Source organism: Mustelus asterias, chromosome 26 (assembly GCF_964213995.1).
Source record: "Mustelus asterias chromosome 26, sMusAst1.hap1.1, whole genome shotgun sequence".
Taxonomy (NCBI): Eukaryota; Metazoa; Chordata; class Chondrichthyes; order Carcharhiniformes; family Triakidae; genus Mustelus; species Mustelus asterias.
Genome location: NC_135826.1, coordinates 35,324,142 through 35,340,902, shown reverse-complemented (window position 1 = coordinate 35,340,902; position 16,761 = coordinate 35,324,142). Strand labels below are relative to the sequence as shown.

General features: G+C 44.1%; 1 protein-coding gene across 3 annotated transcripts in view; it reads left to right on the top strand.

Moving 5' to 3' along the window:
- slc1a6 (solute carrier family 1 member 6) overlaps nucleotides 1-16,761 on the top strand; it is a 144,339-nt gene that overhangs the window by 21,670 nt on the left and 105,908 nt on the right. Inside the window, exon 2 of one of the 3 annotated variants that reach the window (XM_078198448.1) lies at nucleotides 10,195-10,393. The exons of 1 other annotated variant lie outside the window; for it this stretch is intronic. The gene's annotated coding sequence lies outside the window, so the exon portion shown is untranslated. Of the gene's footprint in view, nucleotides 1-10,055; nucleotides 10,394-16,761 lie in introns of those variants that run through there. One more of the 3 variants, XM_078198447.1, reaches the window with a different exon arrangement.

Sequence of the window (16,761 nt, the reverse complement as noted above, 5' to 3'; positions counted from 1 at the left end):
GATATAAGGAATTTTGGCCAGACTTTCATTAAAAGTGTAATGTTTATTTATTAGTGTCACAAGTAGGCTTACATTAACACTGCAATGAAGTTACTCTGAAAATCCCCTAGTCGCCACGCTCCAGCGCCTGTTCAGGTACACTGAGCGAGAATTTAACATGGCCAATGCACCTAACCAGCACATCTTCTGGACTGTGGGAGGAAACCGGAACACCCGGAGGAAACCCACGCAGACACGGGGAGAATGTGCAAACCCCACACAGACAGTGACCCAAGCCGGGAATCGAACCCGAGTCCCTGGCGCTGTGAGGCAGCAGTGCCAACCACTGTGCCACCGTGCTGCCCCTTGTGCTGGATGTTTATAGATGCCACTGAACTGAGATGGTATTAATGGTGGACTCAAATGTGTCAGAGTGCCTCTTGATGGATTTAATTAGTTGTGTCTCTAGACCTTTTAGCTGATATCTTGTCAGCCCAAACATCAAAGAGAAGATAGAAATGTGCATGGCTGTTGCCCCATGTTCTTCAAACTTTCTATTCCGCTGTACTGCTATTTGAATTAGGAGGACTCCTGGGGTACAACTTCTTAGGAAACTTTTTATCACATGTGTATGTTCCAAAGCTATCGAGAAGTGCTGTAACTTTAGAGCTTTATTTCATTTGGAACAAATAACCCAAATCCTCCTGTCTCCAGATTGTTGGAGACCAGACTTATGACTGAAATGTGCCTCGGGACTTCGTGGAAGTCCTGACGTGCTGACCTCTGTGGGAACTGCCCAGGAAGTTTCAACTCCCCAGAAACTTCCGCAAATGTCTCCAACTCTGAGTTAGAATTGGAGACTTCGGATAGTTCCATGGTACTTACCTGGATAGTCATCCAGGAAATTTAGACAAGTTAAAACCTAGTCTAAAATCTGGGTAACTACATAACTGAACCCTCAATCAACCCCCTGACCTCTCAATCACCCAACTTGTCTATTCGACTAATTCCCCCCCTCTTGACCCAACTACTCCTAACCACCCAACTACCCTTGACCACTGCCTCACCCATTTGCCACCTCACCCGCCTATCACCTCACCCGCTCTATTCACCTCACCCATCTGCCACCTTACCTACTTTATCAATTACCGTCTCACCCACATACCATCCTAGTCACCTGCCACCTCACCCACTTATCACTTCAACTAACTACCACCCTACCCATGTACCATCCTACCCACCCAAGAACCTACACCACCTACCATCCTATCCTCCTGCCTCCCTACTCACCTGCCACCTCACTCACTTGCCACCTTACCCACCCTACCCATTCACTCATTCACCTATCCATGAACATTATTCACTAATATTCACATTGGACCTTTAACCTTACCATACAACAGCTGGTGCTATAAAAATGGAGAGCGTCTTATCGTTGTTGTGTCTATTTATACCTCTTTTGATTCAACCAGGGGTTGCCAATGACCAGGAGCTAAGCACCCTTTTTGAAAAGGGCACCACTGATGTACAGTAACAAATGACCAAAACCTTTAAAGAAACTTAGCTAATCCGATTCCCAGGGGTAATGATGGACTCCAGTTCCGCCATTCCCCACCAATCACGGAGCATTGAGGTGTACAGATGGACATTGCATGTTCCCTCTCCAGGGATACCTGAGCATGGACACAGCCAAGAGAGGCAGACGGTCAGATCAATCACTGTCTGGACCTGTTGATGACCATCGTGGTTCTGCCAAGGAGCAGTCCCACGATCAGGAAGGTGGGACTGAAATGCAACAAGAAATTGATGAGCAGTCCCTTCACATAATGGAAGAGAGTCTGCAACCTATCACATCCTGTACATGGATGTGAAAAACAGGCTGCAGGAATTACAGGCGGCCCCAGAGTTCATGATTCAACGGAACAATTCATTGCATGGGGTCACTGCACGCAAACATTCTCCGTGCTAAACTGCCAATAAACAAAAGGAGTCTCCAGCAAAAAAAGATGCCCACCTGGGACCCCTCCTCCTTCAAACAGCAGAACAGAACGTCATAGTGTGCCTGAATGGCCAACAAGAGCAAGCAAGTGGTTGGTATGCAAGAGCAACCTATAAAGGAGACTCCTCCAAGAGTCCAAAGATGTGCGGGTTAGGTTGATTGGCCATGCTAAAATTGCCCTTAGTGTCCTGGGATGCATAGGTTAGAGGGATTAGTGGATAAAGATGTAGGGATATGGGGGTAGGGCCTGGGTGGGATTGTGGTCGGTGCAGACTCGATGGGCCAAATGGCCTCTTTCTGTGCTGTAGGGTTTCTAAGTTTCTAAGTATGAAATGATATCTGTAATGACTCAGGAAGCCCAATGGAAAGGAACATCATTCATTACAGAATGCAAAGTAAAATCACTACCCTGTTGTACACAAACTAGTCCCTGCCTGTGACTACAGTTCAGCAGGCCCAGTCCTGGCCTGCCATATAAAAGGCTCAAGTAATGAGTTCCAGATGAGCAGGCCACTGCCCGTTACCAGGGGAACTCATACTCAATTAGACCCACAAGGATTCTCCATAGACCTCTTGGGGTTATCACACCCCTCCCACTTCAGGTCCGAGGTTCCCCCTCGCTCATATGATGATGGGGCCTTCTCCATCTCTATGCCTGTGGCCTTATCGCCATCGATTTTAGGGTCCGGTCGGGGGGTGTGTAATGGATAGATGAACGCCTCTTCCAAAAGAGGATCAAACAGCCACTACAGGGGGCTCACCCTTGGTGGCAACCTCTGACTGGGTGTCCACTGCCTCTGTCTCCATGTCCGGGCCAGAATCTTCATTGTCCAGGTGACTGGCTCTTGAGTTTTTAGAGGGCAGAGTTCCCCATCCACAGGCTGGTGTGAAGGATGTCGATGGTGGTGCGTCCGTAGAAACAGTTGCCTCTGCGGATGGTTCCCTGTGACAGAGATGATCAACGTGCTTCTTTAAGGTCTGCTCCCCATCTTTTTACCTTATAAGACATCGGTTCTGTTTTCTCAAGAGTAACTCCCGGAACCCACGGAGAGCCGAGGCTGAAGTTCCTTACATGGACCATATCTCCCAGTTTGAAGCCTCTATCTGGTCTCTGACCATCGTGGGCTTTCCTGGGCTTCTTGTTTTAACTCAATGTTGCTGGCCAAATTTGGGAACATCAGGCTGAGCCTAGTCTGAAGGCATAGGCCCAGCAATAGCTGTGCCGGGGCTATTCCCTCTGTCAAATGCGACTTAGTCCTATAGTTAAAAGGGAAATATGTGAGCTTTTTACTGGAGAACCCATGGTTTATTTCTTCATGCTATTTTAAATGTCTGGACCACCTGCTCAGCCAGGCCATTTGAGTAGTGGGGTGCCATGCGGGTGTGCCTTACTCCGTTTGTGCTCATGAAGAATTGAAACTCCCCGCTGGTAAATGGGGTCCCATTGTCCGTCACGAGAACTCCAGCTATTCCATGCATCCTGAAAGATTGACAGTTTCCCTATGGTATTGTAGGAGGCAGTATAGGCCATCCAGTGCACGTCGATCCATTTTGCATGGGCGTTGATGAGAATTAAAAATATGGAGCCCATAAATGGCCCTGCGAAGTCGGCATGTTCTCGCACCCAGGGTCTCCCCAGCAATTCCCAACAGTGCAACAAGGCTGCTGGTGGGGCCTTCTGCTTTTTGCACGTCTTGACCAGGTTTTCGATATCTCTGTCTATGCCAGGCCACCAGAGCTTTGTGAGCTTTTTCATCTTCGAAATTTCTGGATGGCTATTGTGCAATTCTTAAAGTATTGGTTGCTGGCGTGGACATGGGACAATCACCTGGGCATCCCACAAGATGATGCCATCTTCTATACTCAACTCCTGATGTTTAGAGATATAAAATTTCAAATCCTCCCTAAGACACCCTTGTGGTCCACCACTTAGGACGACATGACATAGTTTTGCCAACATGGGGTCCTTTTGAGTCATGCCTGGATACTGGCCGAGCATCCATGAAACTCAGAGTCATGGCAACTTCATCCATCTTCGGAGGAGAATATAAGCTGGTGGGGAGCAGCAGGCAGCTCAAGGCATCTGAGTTGGCTATATCTCTCCTTGGATGATATTCTAAGGCACCTAATAGCAGTGCCCAGCATTGGATTTGGGCAGATGCGATGGGAGGAATCACCTTGTCTTCCAATAGAGGTTTGTGATCGTTACTATGGTGAAATGCTGGCCATGGACGTACTGGTGGAGCGTTTTCACTGCAAACACCATGGTCAAACCTTTTTCAATCTAGCCATACATCCTCTCTGCATCTGCTAGGGTTTGTGATGCGTACGCGATTGAACATTCTGTCATCATCCCAACGGTGCAATAATACCACTCCTAGCCAATGGGAGAGGCGTCACAGGTTACAATGAGTGATCTCGGGGGGTCAAAATGGGCTGGTATATCTGTTGATAGCAATTGTTGTTTGACGTTTGCAAAGGCTTTCTCCTGTGGCATTTGCCACGACCATTTCTGATTTCTTTGTAACAGCATGTGGAGAAGTACCAGCAAGGTCGCCAAGTTTGGTATGAATTTTCCATAGTCATTTATGAGACCTTGGAAAGACTTTAACTCCATTGTGTTCCTTGGAGTCAGAGCCCCTTTTATGGTCTTCACCTTCTCTTCGGCATGGAGTAATCCATCCTTTTCAACTCTGTACCTCAGGTACAATACATCATTGGCCTGGAACACACAATCTTCCCTTATTAATTGGACGCCAGCATCAGAAAAAAGCCGTACGACCTCCTCCAGGCCCTCCAAACGTTCCTTTTCAGTAGCTCCTGGGATTAAAATGTCACCCAGGTAGACTGCCACTCTGGGCACCCCTGGAAGGATGATCACCATCACCCTTTGAAAAATGACACAAGCCGAAGACATCCCAAAGAGCAAGCAAGTATACTCATACAGGCTTTGTGAGTATTTATAGTGACATACTTCCTGAAGCTCCAGTAGGAGGTAGGCATGGATCATGTCTAATTTGGAAAATATGTGACCCTCAGCCAGCTTTGCATACAAGTCTTCCATGTGTGGCATAGGGTATCTGTCAAAGTGGGAGAAGTGGCGGGGGTGGGGTGGTTGGCATTGACAGTGTATTTATATGGGGGGAGGAGGGGTGAATGCCGGCTCTGATTGGGGGCGCGGTGAGACCTCCACGGTGGGGTGGGGGGGGGGAGGTTACTTCTTGGTCTGATTGGTTCTATTCTCTCTATCAGGGCACACCAATGTTTTGAGTCTGGATGACCCTTTGTCAGAGCTTCCTGAAAAAAGGGTTTGGACCCTGGAATGGTGAGCAGGGAGGAGGTGAACGGGAGGTGTTGCATTTCCTACGATTGCATGTGCAAGTGCCATTTTTTGGTAAGATTTTGCCTAGAGTGTATCCTGAGAATGTTAAATTAGGAAAACACATGTAAAAAGACAAGAGCTGAAAATTGCAACTAGAAGTGTAACAAGTGGCACTTCAACCCATCAAACCGATTGGGCACTTGTAGCAGCTGGCCCCTTTAAGGCGCAGACACCAGGAGGGTCATGTGTCCTGATCACCCAATGGGGAACGAGCGTTGGGATCTTGGTGCAGAGCGTGGGCTTTCACAGCCAGAGTAGATCTTAAAGCTGGAAGTGTTAACATTGTGAAAGTATTCTGCATATTTACCTGCTTATAAATAAACCATTATAGTTCATTATATAATAACTGGCGGTCACCAATCCTTCCAAATACTACAGCACTGACCCTGTATCACATCCCCCATTGCTAGACAAATGGTGATGCCATTCAAGAAGCCCTCTGAGTATCTGCCCTGTGAGTTATTGGAGTGTTAGTCTGTGCTACTTGGAATAGGGATGTGGTTGATGTGGGGGCAGAGGGCACATCATTCTGCCCAAAAAAAACTTTCAATCCTTGCTCATTTTGCTACTTTCCGAATGGAAATTGATCTCTCTGATGTCAGTTACCATGGAGGAATGACACTATTCGCCCTAACTATACAACAAGTACACCTGCATTGTGCAAGCTTTCATTACGCTGGAGATAGACCCATTCAACTTGACATGTCTGGTGGGGACCATCAATCCTGCTTCTTCCTGTGATTTTATGACTAGGTGTGGGAGGATCTGAAGAAGTACCTGCCCATCCTCTTAGAAAGTTTGAACATGTGCTGTAAAGGGCAGGTAGCCTGCAGAAACGCTACCTCGCCCAGGCTGTATGCCCAAAGAGAACAATATTTCTTGACTGGAAATGTGTTGCACAGTACACAGTATTACCAGGGAGTTCCATGATTTATGTATCGCTGAGACAACTGTTTTTCACCTCAACGTAAATCAGGCTTTTCTTCATAAATATTCATCATCTTACACTGGAACATAGGAACATAGGAAAAAAGGAATTAGGAGCAGAAGTAGGTAAATTCAGCCCTTCGAGCCTGCTCCGCCATTCAATCAGATCATGGTTGATCTCCCCCTGTTTCAAATCTAGCTGCCTTCCTGTTCCCCATATCCCTTTAACCCATTTTTTTCAGAGATATATCTATCTCCTTCTTGAAACCATTTAATGATTCAGATTTCACCAAACTATGGGGCAGCCATTAATTCACCACCCTCTGCGAGAAGTAGTTCCTCCTCATCTCAGTTTTAAATCTACCGCCTCTCAACCTATACCTGTGACCTCTTAATCTAGATTACCCCTTAAGAGGAATCATTTGGTCTACGTTTACTTTATTAATCCCTTTTAACATTTTATACACCTCGATCAGATCTCCTTTCATCTTTCTAAGCTCCAGTGAGTATAAGCCCAAACTGTTTAACCTCTCCTCATGATTCATCCCTGGAATCAATCAGGTAAGCTTCCTCTGAACTGCCTCCAATGTCACAACATCCTTCCTCAAATAAGGAGACCAAAACTGGACACATTATTCCAAATGTGACCTCACCAACACCCTACACAGTTGCAACAACACTTCTCTACTTTTATACTCCAACCCTTTTGCAATAAATACCAATTCAGTATCATCTGTCAATACTGTTCCTATAGCATGAACTGGCACAAATGTGTATTCCCATCTTATTGAATTTTAAAGTTCACCAAAAATTGGCTGTTATATACCACTTGTTCTTTAAGGTCAATATTACAGGAAAGTGAAGTGGGAGGCTGTTGGAGCGATTATAACTTGACAGTCTGAAAGGGGCAGAAGGGCAATTAAAATCTCCCTTAGATCCTACGAAGCAAAGTCTCAATGTCTTCCCATGTGTCCCAATCTTAGTCTGCTCTTCTGACAGTAAGTGACAGGATACTTCTTGAATTAAAACAGAAAATGCTGGAAAATCTCAGCAGGTCTGGCAGCATCTGTAAGGAGAGAAAAGAGCTGAGGTTTCGTGTCCAGATGACCATTTGTCAAAGGGTCAGGTTGTAATCACTCCAAAGCCTCCCATTTCACTTTCCTATAACATTGATCTTAAAGAACAAGTAGTCATCTGGACTCGAAACGTCAGCTCTTTTCTCTCCTTACAGATGCAGCCAGACCTGCTGAGATTTTCCAGCATTTTCTCTTTTGGTTTCAGATTCCAGCCTCTGCAGTTAATTGTCTTTATATTTCTTTACATTGGACCCTGGTAATGTGATCAGTGCCTGATTGCAATTTTAACTGGAGAGCCTGTTATGTGAAGAGGAGCCAAAGACAGAAGAGGTTGTAGAACCTTTCCCTGCGGGGCATGCGTCATTAAATATAAGCTGCCCTTTGACATGTAGGTCACAAAGTCTCAAGGAGCGAGCCAAATGCAACTTCAGAGGCACAGATCGCAAAATCTAACAGAGACATATCTCACCAATCTGAGAGAAAGCCGTGAGACAGGTCTTCCCTGAAATTAAAAACTGAAACTGCTGGAAATAGTTAGCAGATCTGGCAACATCTGTGGGAAGAGAGATGTGACGGTTCAGATTGATTTCAGACTGGAGTATGGCGACTAGGGGAATTTCATAGTAACTTCATTGCAGTGTTAATGTAAGCCTTACTTGTGACACTAATAAATAAACTTTAAAGATTACCTTTCATCAGAACAGTTCTAACGGAAGTTTACATACCTCAAACACTAAGGCTGGAATCTTACCACCGTCCACATCGACTGGATTTTCCCATCCCGCTGCTGTGCACAGAGATTTGGCTGGCTGCCAACTTCTCCGACCTTGCTGCAGTGGGAGCGTGGCGTGAATGGAAGGTAAGAGTGTGGTGTGAATGGACGGTAAGAGTGTGGTGTGAATGGAAGGTAAGAGAGTGGCGTGAATGGAAGGTAAGAGTGTGGTGTGAATGGACGGTAAGAGTGTGGTGTGAATGGAAGGTAAGAGCGTGGCGTGAATGGAAGGTAAGAGTGTGGTGTGAATGGAAGGTAAGAGCGTGGCGTGAATGGAAGGTAAGAGTGTGGTGTGAATGGAAGGTAAGAGCGTGGCGTGAATGGAAGGTAAGAGTGTGGTGTGAATGGAAGGTAAGAGCGTGGTGTGAATGGAAGGTAAGAGTGTGGCGTGAATGGAAGGTAAGAGTGTGGTGTGAATGGAAGGTAAGAGTGTGGCGTGAATGGAAGGTAAGAGTGTGGCGTGAATGGAAGGTAAGAGTGTGGCGTGAATGGAAGGTAAGAGCGTGGTGTGAATGGAAGGTAAGAGCGTGGTGTGAATGGAAGGTAAGAGTGTGGTGTGAATGGAAGGTAAGAGTGTGGTGTGAATGGAAGGTAAGAGTGTGGTGTGAATGGAAGGTAAGAGTGTGGCGTGAATGGAAGGTAAGAGTGTGGTGTGAATGGGGGGTAAGAGTGTGGTGTGAATGGGGGGTAAGAGCGTGGTGTGAATGGAAGGTAAGAGAGTGGCGTGAATGGAAGGTAAGAGTGTGGTGTGAATGGAAGGTAAGAGTGTGGTGTGAATGGGGGGTAAGAGTGTGGTGTGAATGGAAGGTAAGAGCGTGGTGTGAATGGAAGGTAAGAGTGTGGTGTGAATGGAAGGTAAGAGTGTGGTGTGAATGGAAAGTAAGAGCGTGGTGTGAATGGGAGGTAAGAGTGTGGTGTGAATGGGGGGTAAGAGCGTGGTGTGAATGGAAGGTAAGAGAGTGGCGTGAATGGAAGGTAAGAGTGTGGTGTGAATGGAAGGTAAGAGCGTGGTGTGAATGGGAGGTAAGAGTGTGGTGTGAATGGAAGGTAAGAGTGTGGTGTGAATGGGAGGTAAGAGTGTGGTGTGAATGGAAGGTAAGGTCGTGCCCAAACTCAGTTTCTCTTTCCACAGATCCTATCCCAGCTGCTGATTATTCCCAGCATTTTCTGATTTGATTTCAGATTTCCAGCATCCACAGTGTTTTGCTTTTGTGTTAGTCTTGGCTGCCCTGGCTTTTACCTCCTGCTGACAGCATTACTCCCCTTCCCCGAACCCCACCCAATCTCTTACCTAGACAGCTCCTTCAATCCCTGGCAGTGACCCTCCTGCCAGCCAACATTCCAGTCCCTCCCGCCTGCCCTTCCCTCCGTTATCATGTGCAAAACAAAATCCTGGGATTTTTCATTTGTTGAGCCCTGCTGAAGTCAGTATGATTTATCATTGGCTTTGGCTGACAGCACCACCACCCCCCTCCCCGCGAACAACTGCCGTCCTGAGTTAAGAGATCAGGGCTTGCATGTCCTATTATAAATAGCAATACACTGCGAATATCCATTTTGTGTTCAGGTCGTGGATGTTATAATGTTCTCATTTCAGCGTTAAAATTTATTTAAATGGAGGCTGTGACAAAAGCTTTGAATGGAGGGAAATATACACTTGTTTCATAAATAGAAGCTCACAGTAACATTTTGTCTGCTTCACACTGGCATTCTGTCTTCATTATCACCCGCCCTTTGAGGTACCTCCAGCACTGAGAGCGAGAGGGGGATAATGAGCATTGTAGCAACTGCTAATTCCAGTACTCTCTGATTGGCTGACGATAAGCATCTACTGCTAATGGCCTTCCCACTTCAATCAGAGAAAGGCTTGGCTCTGCTTTCCCGAGCTCACGATGCATATTGCCTGTCCTCTGTGGAGCCATTCTAGACTGGGTGATAGAGAGAGTGAGAGCGAAAGGGAGAGATAGACCCTCTACATTCCTGTACTCTTTTACTGCTGTTGCTTGCTGAGCTGGAAGACTGCAAGGGGTGATTCTGTAACGCAATTCTGTGCCAACAGAGGACAAAAGGACAAGAAAAAAAAAATATTGGAGCCCAGTGTGTGAAGAGATTTCCCGAACTAGCTTCATTTCCCTGAACATCGTCCGCATAGCAACTTCCACCAGCAAAGATCAACAAGTGAACGCTCAGCTAATGCAACAGTTGCCTCCTGTCCATTAGCAGAATAAAAAAGAGCCGACAGCAGTGTGACTGCTCATGTAAGTAAGACTAAAGAATTAGTGACATTGTCAAGATTGCCAATGAGTGGTTTGGAAAAAAAATAACCAAATAGATGCTGGGGAAAAAGAACAAGTCCCAAGAATGTCAAGCCATTTGTTAATATTTGCTATAATGTTCAAACAGTCATAGGAATATGTTCGATGGACTGTTCCTGTTACAGTATTTACTCTGTTGTGTCCAGTCCACAGTTCACTGGTGCTACCTCTGTGTATACTGGATGGGTTTCAGCACTCTGCTGACTCTGATGATTAATGTTGAGGTCTCTGTAAAGGTGCTGACTGAATTACGTGCGGATTCAAAAGAGTTAGGGAGGTTTGGTTCCAGGAATCGAAGAAACTCTGAGAGGCAGACGTGAGAAGAGCCGGCCATCAAATGCAAGCGACCACTGAAGCGTGAATAAAATAGCGGGGACACAGGCACAGGGCACCAATTTTTAATAAAGGCTAAAAGGTTCAGGTGTGGTGTCCAATATGGATTGAGAAGAACATCACCAACACTAAGGGAGGTGAAGGTGATTAAATCCAGATGAAAAATTAAACGTTGAATCCGCAGAGTAGGAAATCTGAGAGCAATGTGGATCATCAAATCTAATGCAGATAGCAAGTTAGAGTTGTTTTAAAAAGAAAACTTCAGAAAAAACTGAGACACAAGTTGTCAAATCTAACGGACTCAGGTGCCTGTGCCTTCAGTCTAAGAGACAGAAATGTGCAGGTTACTAAATCTGAGAGCCTGTAAGATGTAAATTAAGTCCAAAGCATTATACACAGATCAATAAGCCTAACAGCCGCCCAAGCAGAGGTCATGACATCCAACAGAGACCGAGAGGTGCAGATTACAAATCTGAGAGAAATTGGGAAATGCAAACTATTCAACCAACAAACTGAGACCTACTTGTCAAATCTAAGAACTTTTATGCTGAAGTCATAATCGAATGTGGATTGAGCAGTGCAGGTCTCCAAATCCAAAAAAAAAGAGTGACTTAGCAAGGCATGGGGGAAAAATCAGAGAGACTATAAGATAGATACACAAATCTAATGCTTCCAAGGTTCCAGGTTATCAAATCCAAGATAGACGGAGGCAAGTCAGCAAATATAACTAAATCTGACATACTAGCCACCAAATCAAAGAGAAATGGAGAGGACTGAATTGCTAAATCTAAGCGAGACTAAGAGATAAAGGTCACCAAATCTAAAATATATTGAAGGGTACAGGTCAGCAACTAGGATATAAATCCTTTATTTTTTTTACTACTGCAAATTCACCAGTTCTCAACTAACTACTAGTTGGGTTGCAATTTGGATATTGTATTCATTTTGGAAGCCTTATTTTAGAACTGTCAAGGCCACAGAGACTTGCTCTGATGGTGTAAAAGATACAAGGTTTTACTTACAACAAGGGACTAGAGAAATTGGGCCTCTTTACAGGAAAATAGAAAGGGTTAAAATATAAGGACAGGTTGCATAAAGTTGGCTCTTATTCTTATGAATTGGAAGGTTCAGTGATCAGCTAATCAAAGTGTTTCACATTAATAGATGCGATTGGGTAAATATAGTGAAACTATTTCCTCTATTTAGGGATCCAGAACAAAAATACATAATGCCAGAATTCTCTGATGCTGCCAGTGAGAAGGGAGAATTTGGCGCCTGGCCAAATCTCCATTCACAGCAGCGGGACTGGAGAATCCCAGCCGTGGGCGAGGTCGGAGAATTCTGGCCATAATCTTTGGATCATTCATGAGGTGAGATCAGAAAGCACTTTTCCACATGGTGGTAATCTGGAAGCGACTCCCCAAAAAGACTTTGTATGTTGGGTGAGTTGGAACATTCATGACTATAATTGCTAACAGTGCAGTGAGTACAACTGGATGGTTGGCACCTTGGTGTTTGGGGGTGGGTAGCAGTTCTAGTTTCTTAACAAATAAAATTTTAAAAATAGAAAGGAACAGGAGTGATGGAGAAAGAACAAGGGCAAGTTAGTCAGATTCATTACAGAAAGGGAAATAAAGTGAGAGAACTTGGATTAGAAAATTGGGAGAAAAACCGACTGGGAGGAAAAGTAAGAAAAACAAAATTAAAACATTTGACGCCTTAAACTTAATGTTTCACTTTTTTCCTTTGTGGACTCGCGGTTGAGAGGCACTAGGGGAAACATAAATCCCATTGTCAGAAGTGTCTTTAATGTTAATTACCAGCCCTAACTTTCTGCGCAGAGTTTAATTTGTTTCGACAGCGCAAATGCAGCCATTTCTTGAAACTAATGGGGAGGTCATTGGCGAGTTCTGATCTTGAGGCTATAATCTCCCAGCAATTTGCTTCTTATGACGTACCTCTTGCTTGCCACAGAGTGCTGAGATTTTTGCGCACTTCTGCATTTAACCTGCTGTTATTTCCTCATCAAACTCTGGGCCATCTTGTAGGTTTTCGGTGGTAAATCCTGAATTGGTTACATTTTACTTATCACGTTTTAAGATTCTATCTAGATTGAAACGTTAACTACCATCCATCTAGACGATCAAGCATACCGAAGATAATATAATTTGTTACAGATATTAAAGAAAATAAAGCAATTTTTAGTTTTGTTTGAGGCATCCGATGACCTGAAAGACCAGAATTTGATTTCTTAAGGGTCTTGAAATCCACACGCATTAACTAAAAATGCAACAGGGGGAACCCAGGAATAAGTTCTTACTTTCAGAGTTGGTGTATGATTGCTACTTAGCATGTTGAACAGCCCAGACAGTTATGGGCTGTTTTGAATCCCATTTTCAATAATATCCTTGGTCTGGTATCCAAGGTAAAAGTAAAGAAGCATCTGGGATCTGGCAATATTATTAGAACTGATGTACTCATGAAGATGTACAAAAATAAACAATGACACAAATTATGGAAAATTAGAACACAGAAGGGGACCATTTGGCCCTCTTTGAAAGGGGAGTCGTACTTCGTTTCACATTCCCAACTTTAAAATGCGTATTTAGAAGGAGTGTAAAATAAGTTCAAAGTTTTCAAACATCATAATGAAATAAAATGGGAAATGTTTAAGGAACCACGGATGACTTAGAATAGAAATTCAGTATGGCAAAATCTAAACAGATTAAAGAACAATGTGGATGCGAAGAGCAATTGGGGATGTTTTCCACTTGGTCAGGCTAATGGCAAATAAATAGAATAGGCACTGGGTGAACCAAAAATGTGTCTGGTTTTTGTTTTTTGTAAAAAACGCTTATTTTATTAATCTAAAAGAATATTACAAAATGTTAGGTTGATTGGCCATGCTAAATTGCCCCTTAGTGTTTGGGGATTAGCAGGGCAAATACATGAGATTACGGGGATAGGGCCTGGATGGGATTGTTGCACGCTTGATAGGCCGAATGGCGGCCTCCTGCACTGTAGGGATTCTATGAAAGTATTTCAAAAATGGCTGTCACAGAAAATGCAATGATATTCCAAATTTCTAGATGCATCATGTTGCATTCTAAAGTGCTTCAATACAATAGTCATACATGTAATATTTACTGTATGCATTCAATGTGATTCATACAGCCTGAAAGGTTCTATACAATTTTAGCCCCTTGGTGCACTATAGCTGAAAGGCCATAGACAGCAATCTTTCACTACAGTGGCTGCCCTGTTCCAATATCTATTGGATCTGTACCGTGATCGAGCCAAGTGCAGTTTTCCAACAGATTTTATTTTCAGGGTAAAGTAGTCTCACTGGAAAGTAGCCATAGCTTAACTTAAAAAATAGTTTAAAAGTATTTCGGTGAAATCAGTGATTTCTTTTCCATCTGATTAGGACAGGATTATCTTGCATGTTCTCCTCACTCACCTAGATCAAGTAAATAGGGACACAACAATTCCGATGCATTGAGGGAATGGGCCCCATATAGGGCATGTGCCTTTCAATGTGGATAAATACAGCCTGATGCATTTGGATCTGGGTAATTCCAAGTAAGTACACACCTGTAAGATTATCTTCTAAAAACTGGAGAATAGCTTGGGGGTTATTGTCGAGGAAACCTTCATGCTGCATCTCGAGGCCATATGGAAAACAGATAGGGATAGTGAATTCACTGATATGACAAAGTATAAAACTTGGAATACAATTGTAATGTCCAAATCGGGTTCCAAAATTTCAACCTCGACTGCATGTTGAAGGAATCTCGCTTATTTTTCAGTAACCATCTTGTTATAATGTGGGAACAATTTCTTACTGTTGGATTTGGCTTTGAGAACTCCTTTCTGGTTTCATCTTTACCCCTCAGACTGCCTTCCTTGCGTTTGTTTCAAGGTTCCCATATTGTTTCTAATGACTTTTGTCACCTTTCTCCCTGAAGGCTATGTACAGTTTACTTGAAATGGATTAATAAGACCATTTTTAAAAAAGTAATGTTGCTTTCAGCAGTCACTAATTGTTGTTGTTTACAAATCCTACTTTCTCAGTTGAATGTTCTTAAAGGTATTCCATTTCTTGAATATGACCTCCCTGCTTTTAAGGTTTATTCTTATGTTAAGTGCAATTAGAGATGGGCAACAATTACTGGCTTTGCCAGCAACACTAACATCTTTTAAAATGTTTAAAGTTTTATTTAAAAATTTATTTGTTAGTGTCACAAGTAGGTTTAGCTTAACATTGAATAAGTTACTGTGAAAATCCCCTAGTCACCACACTCCAGTGTCTGCTCAGGTGCACTGAGGGAGAATTTGGCGTGGTCAATGCACCTAACCAGCGTGTCTTTCGGACTGTGGGAGGAAACCGGAACACCCGGAGGAAACCCACGCAGACACGAGGAAAACGTGCAGGCTTCGCACGGACAGTGATCCAGGCCGGGAATTGAACCCAGGTCCCTGGCGCTGTGAGGCAGCAGTGCTAACCACCGTGCTACCATGCCGCCAGTGAGGAAGAAGGTGATCGAGGAAAGGCTACCCAATAGTTTCCTACACCGGTTAGCTGCTGCTGTTATACATGGGGCAAATTGTTCTTCCCAACCTTCTGCATTTTTATTGCTGCCAAATACAGAACATTTCAAATACATTCGCAGCGCTCAAATGCTTGGCCTGCATGTCAATACTGCATAGGGCGGAAGTTCAATCTGCATCTTACAATTGGAACTACTGTCACAATAAAACTTTTAATGGGATTCTCACAGCAGATCCTTTTACCACAACTCACCTGCAAGATCCACGTTCACTTATTCACATGCAGAATGGGCAGATTTATGTTACTTTATCTGCTCTTTAAATTTGCACGCTCCAAAGAAAACTTCCTTCAATTTAGAATCATAGAATCCCTACCGTGCAGAAGGAGGCCATTTGGCCCATCAAATCAGCAACGACTCTCCAAAAAGCATCTTACCCAGGCCCTATCCCTGTAGCCTCATGCATTTAGCATGGTTGATTCCCCCTAATCTACACCTTTGGACACTAAAGGGCAATTTATCATGGCCAATCCACCTAACCTGCGCATCTTTGGACTGTGGGAGGAAAACTGAGCAGCTGGAGGAAACCCACACGGGGAGAACATGCAGACTCCACACAGACAATCTCCCAAGGCTGGAATCGAACCCGGGTCCCTGGCGCTGAGGCAGCAGTGCTTCCAGAATGAGATGCTGATAACAGAAAGAAGCAGGCTTAAACTAGAGGCTGCTACCAAAATGTCAAGGTCCTTGACTCCCTTTCAAGAGGTCATACTGGATACTTTGAACTTTGAGCAAAGAATGAGTGAAGTTGGTGGCCAATGCCAAACCATGGTTTAACACTTTCCAGATATTTGTGTCTCCCCCATTCACTTGTATAACCATACAAGCAGATGTGAATCTGTGTACATTGAAACATAAGTACTGTTTGGGGTCTTTTTCAGAAAGACCCCAAATAGTATCATTTCTATTTTTTTGCACCCCAGAAGATCAACTTGCCAACAATGTTAGGGGAACCTTGTCATTCCCACCAACTGTTGCAAACAAAAGCATAGTGGCATCCATCCTATAGACGTTTCTGTCAGTCAGCTAGAGGAAATGGCATCAGGAGAGTTGGGCAGTGTGCATGAGGAGGACCAGGCAGAGCCAATAATGAAAAAGCAAAAAACCTACTGGTTAAAGGACTCGCTTGATTCTTTTCACAGCTGTTACGACTACGACCTTGAACATCTCCGATTATGCTTTATGCAAGGAGGTTGCTGCTTTAACAAGATCTTCATACAGACATAGAACATTGACAGCATGAAAAGACCAGCTGGTTTATCAAGACTGCACCACACTCCATAGCTGCAGCATTACAACTAGACATTTTCCCCCTGATCCCACCAACGTAATCTCCCAAGAAAGACGAACAAAAACCCCAGGCCAATT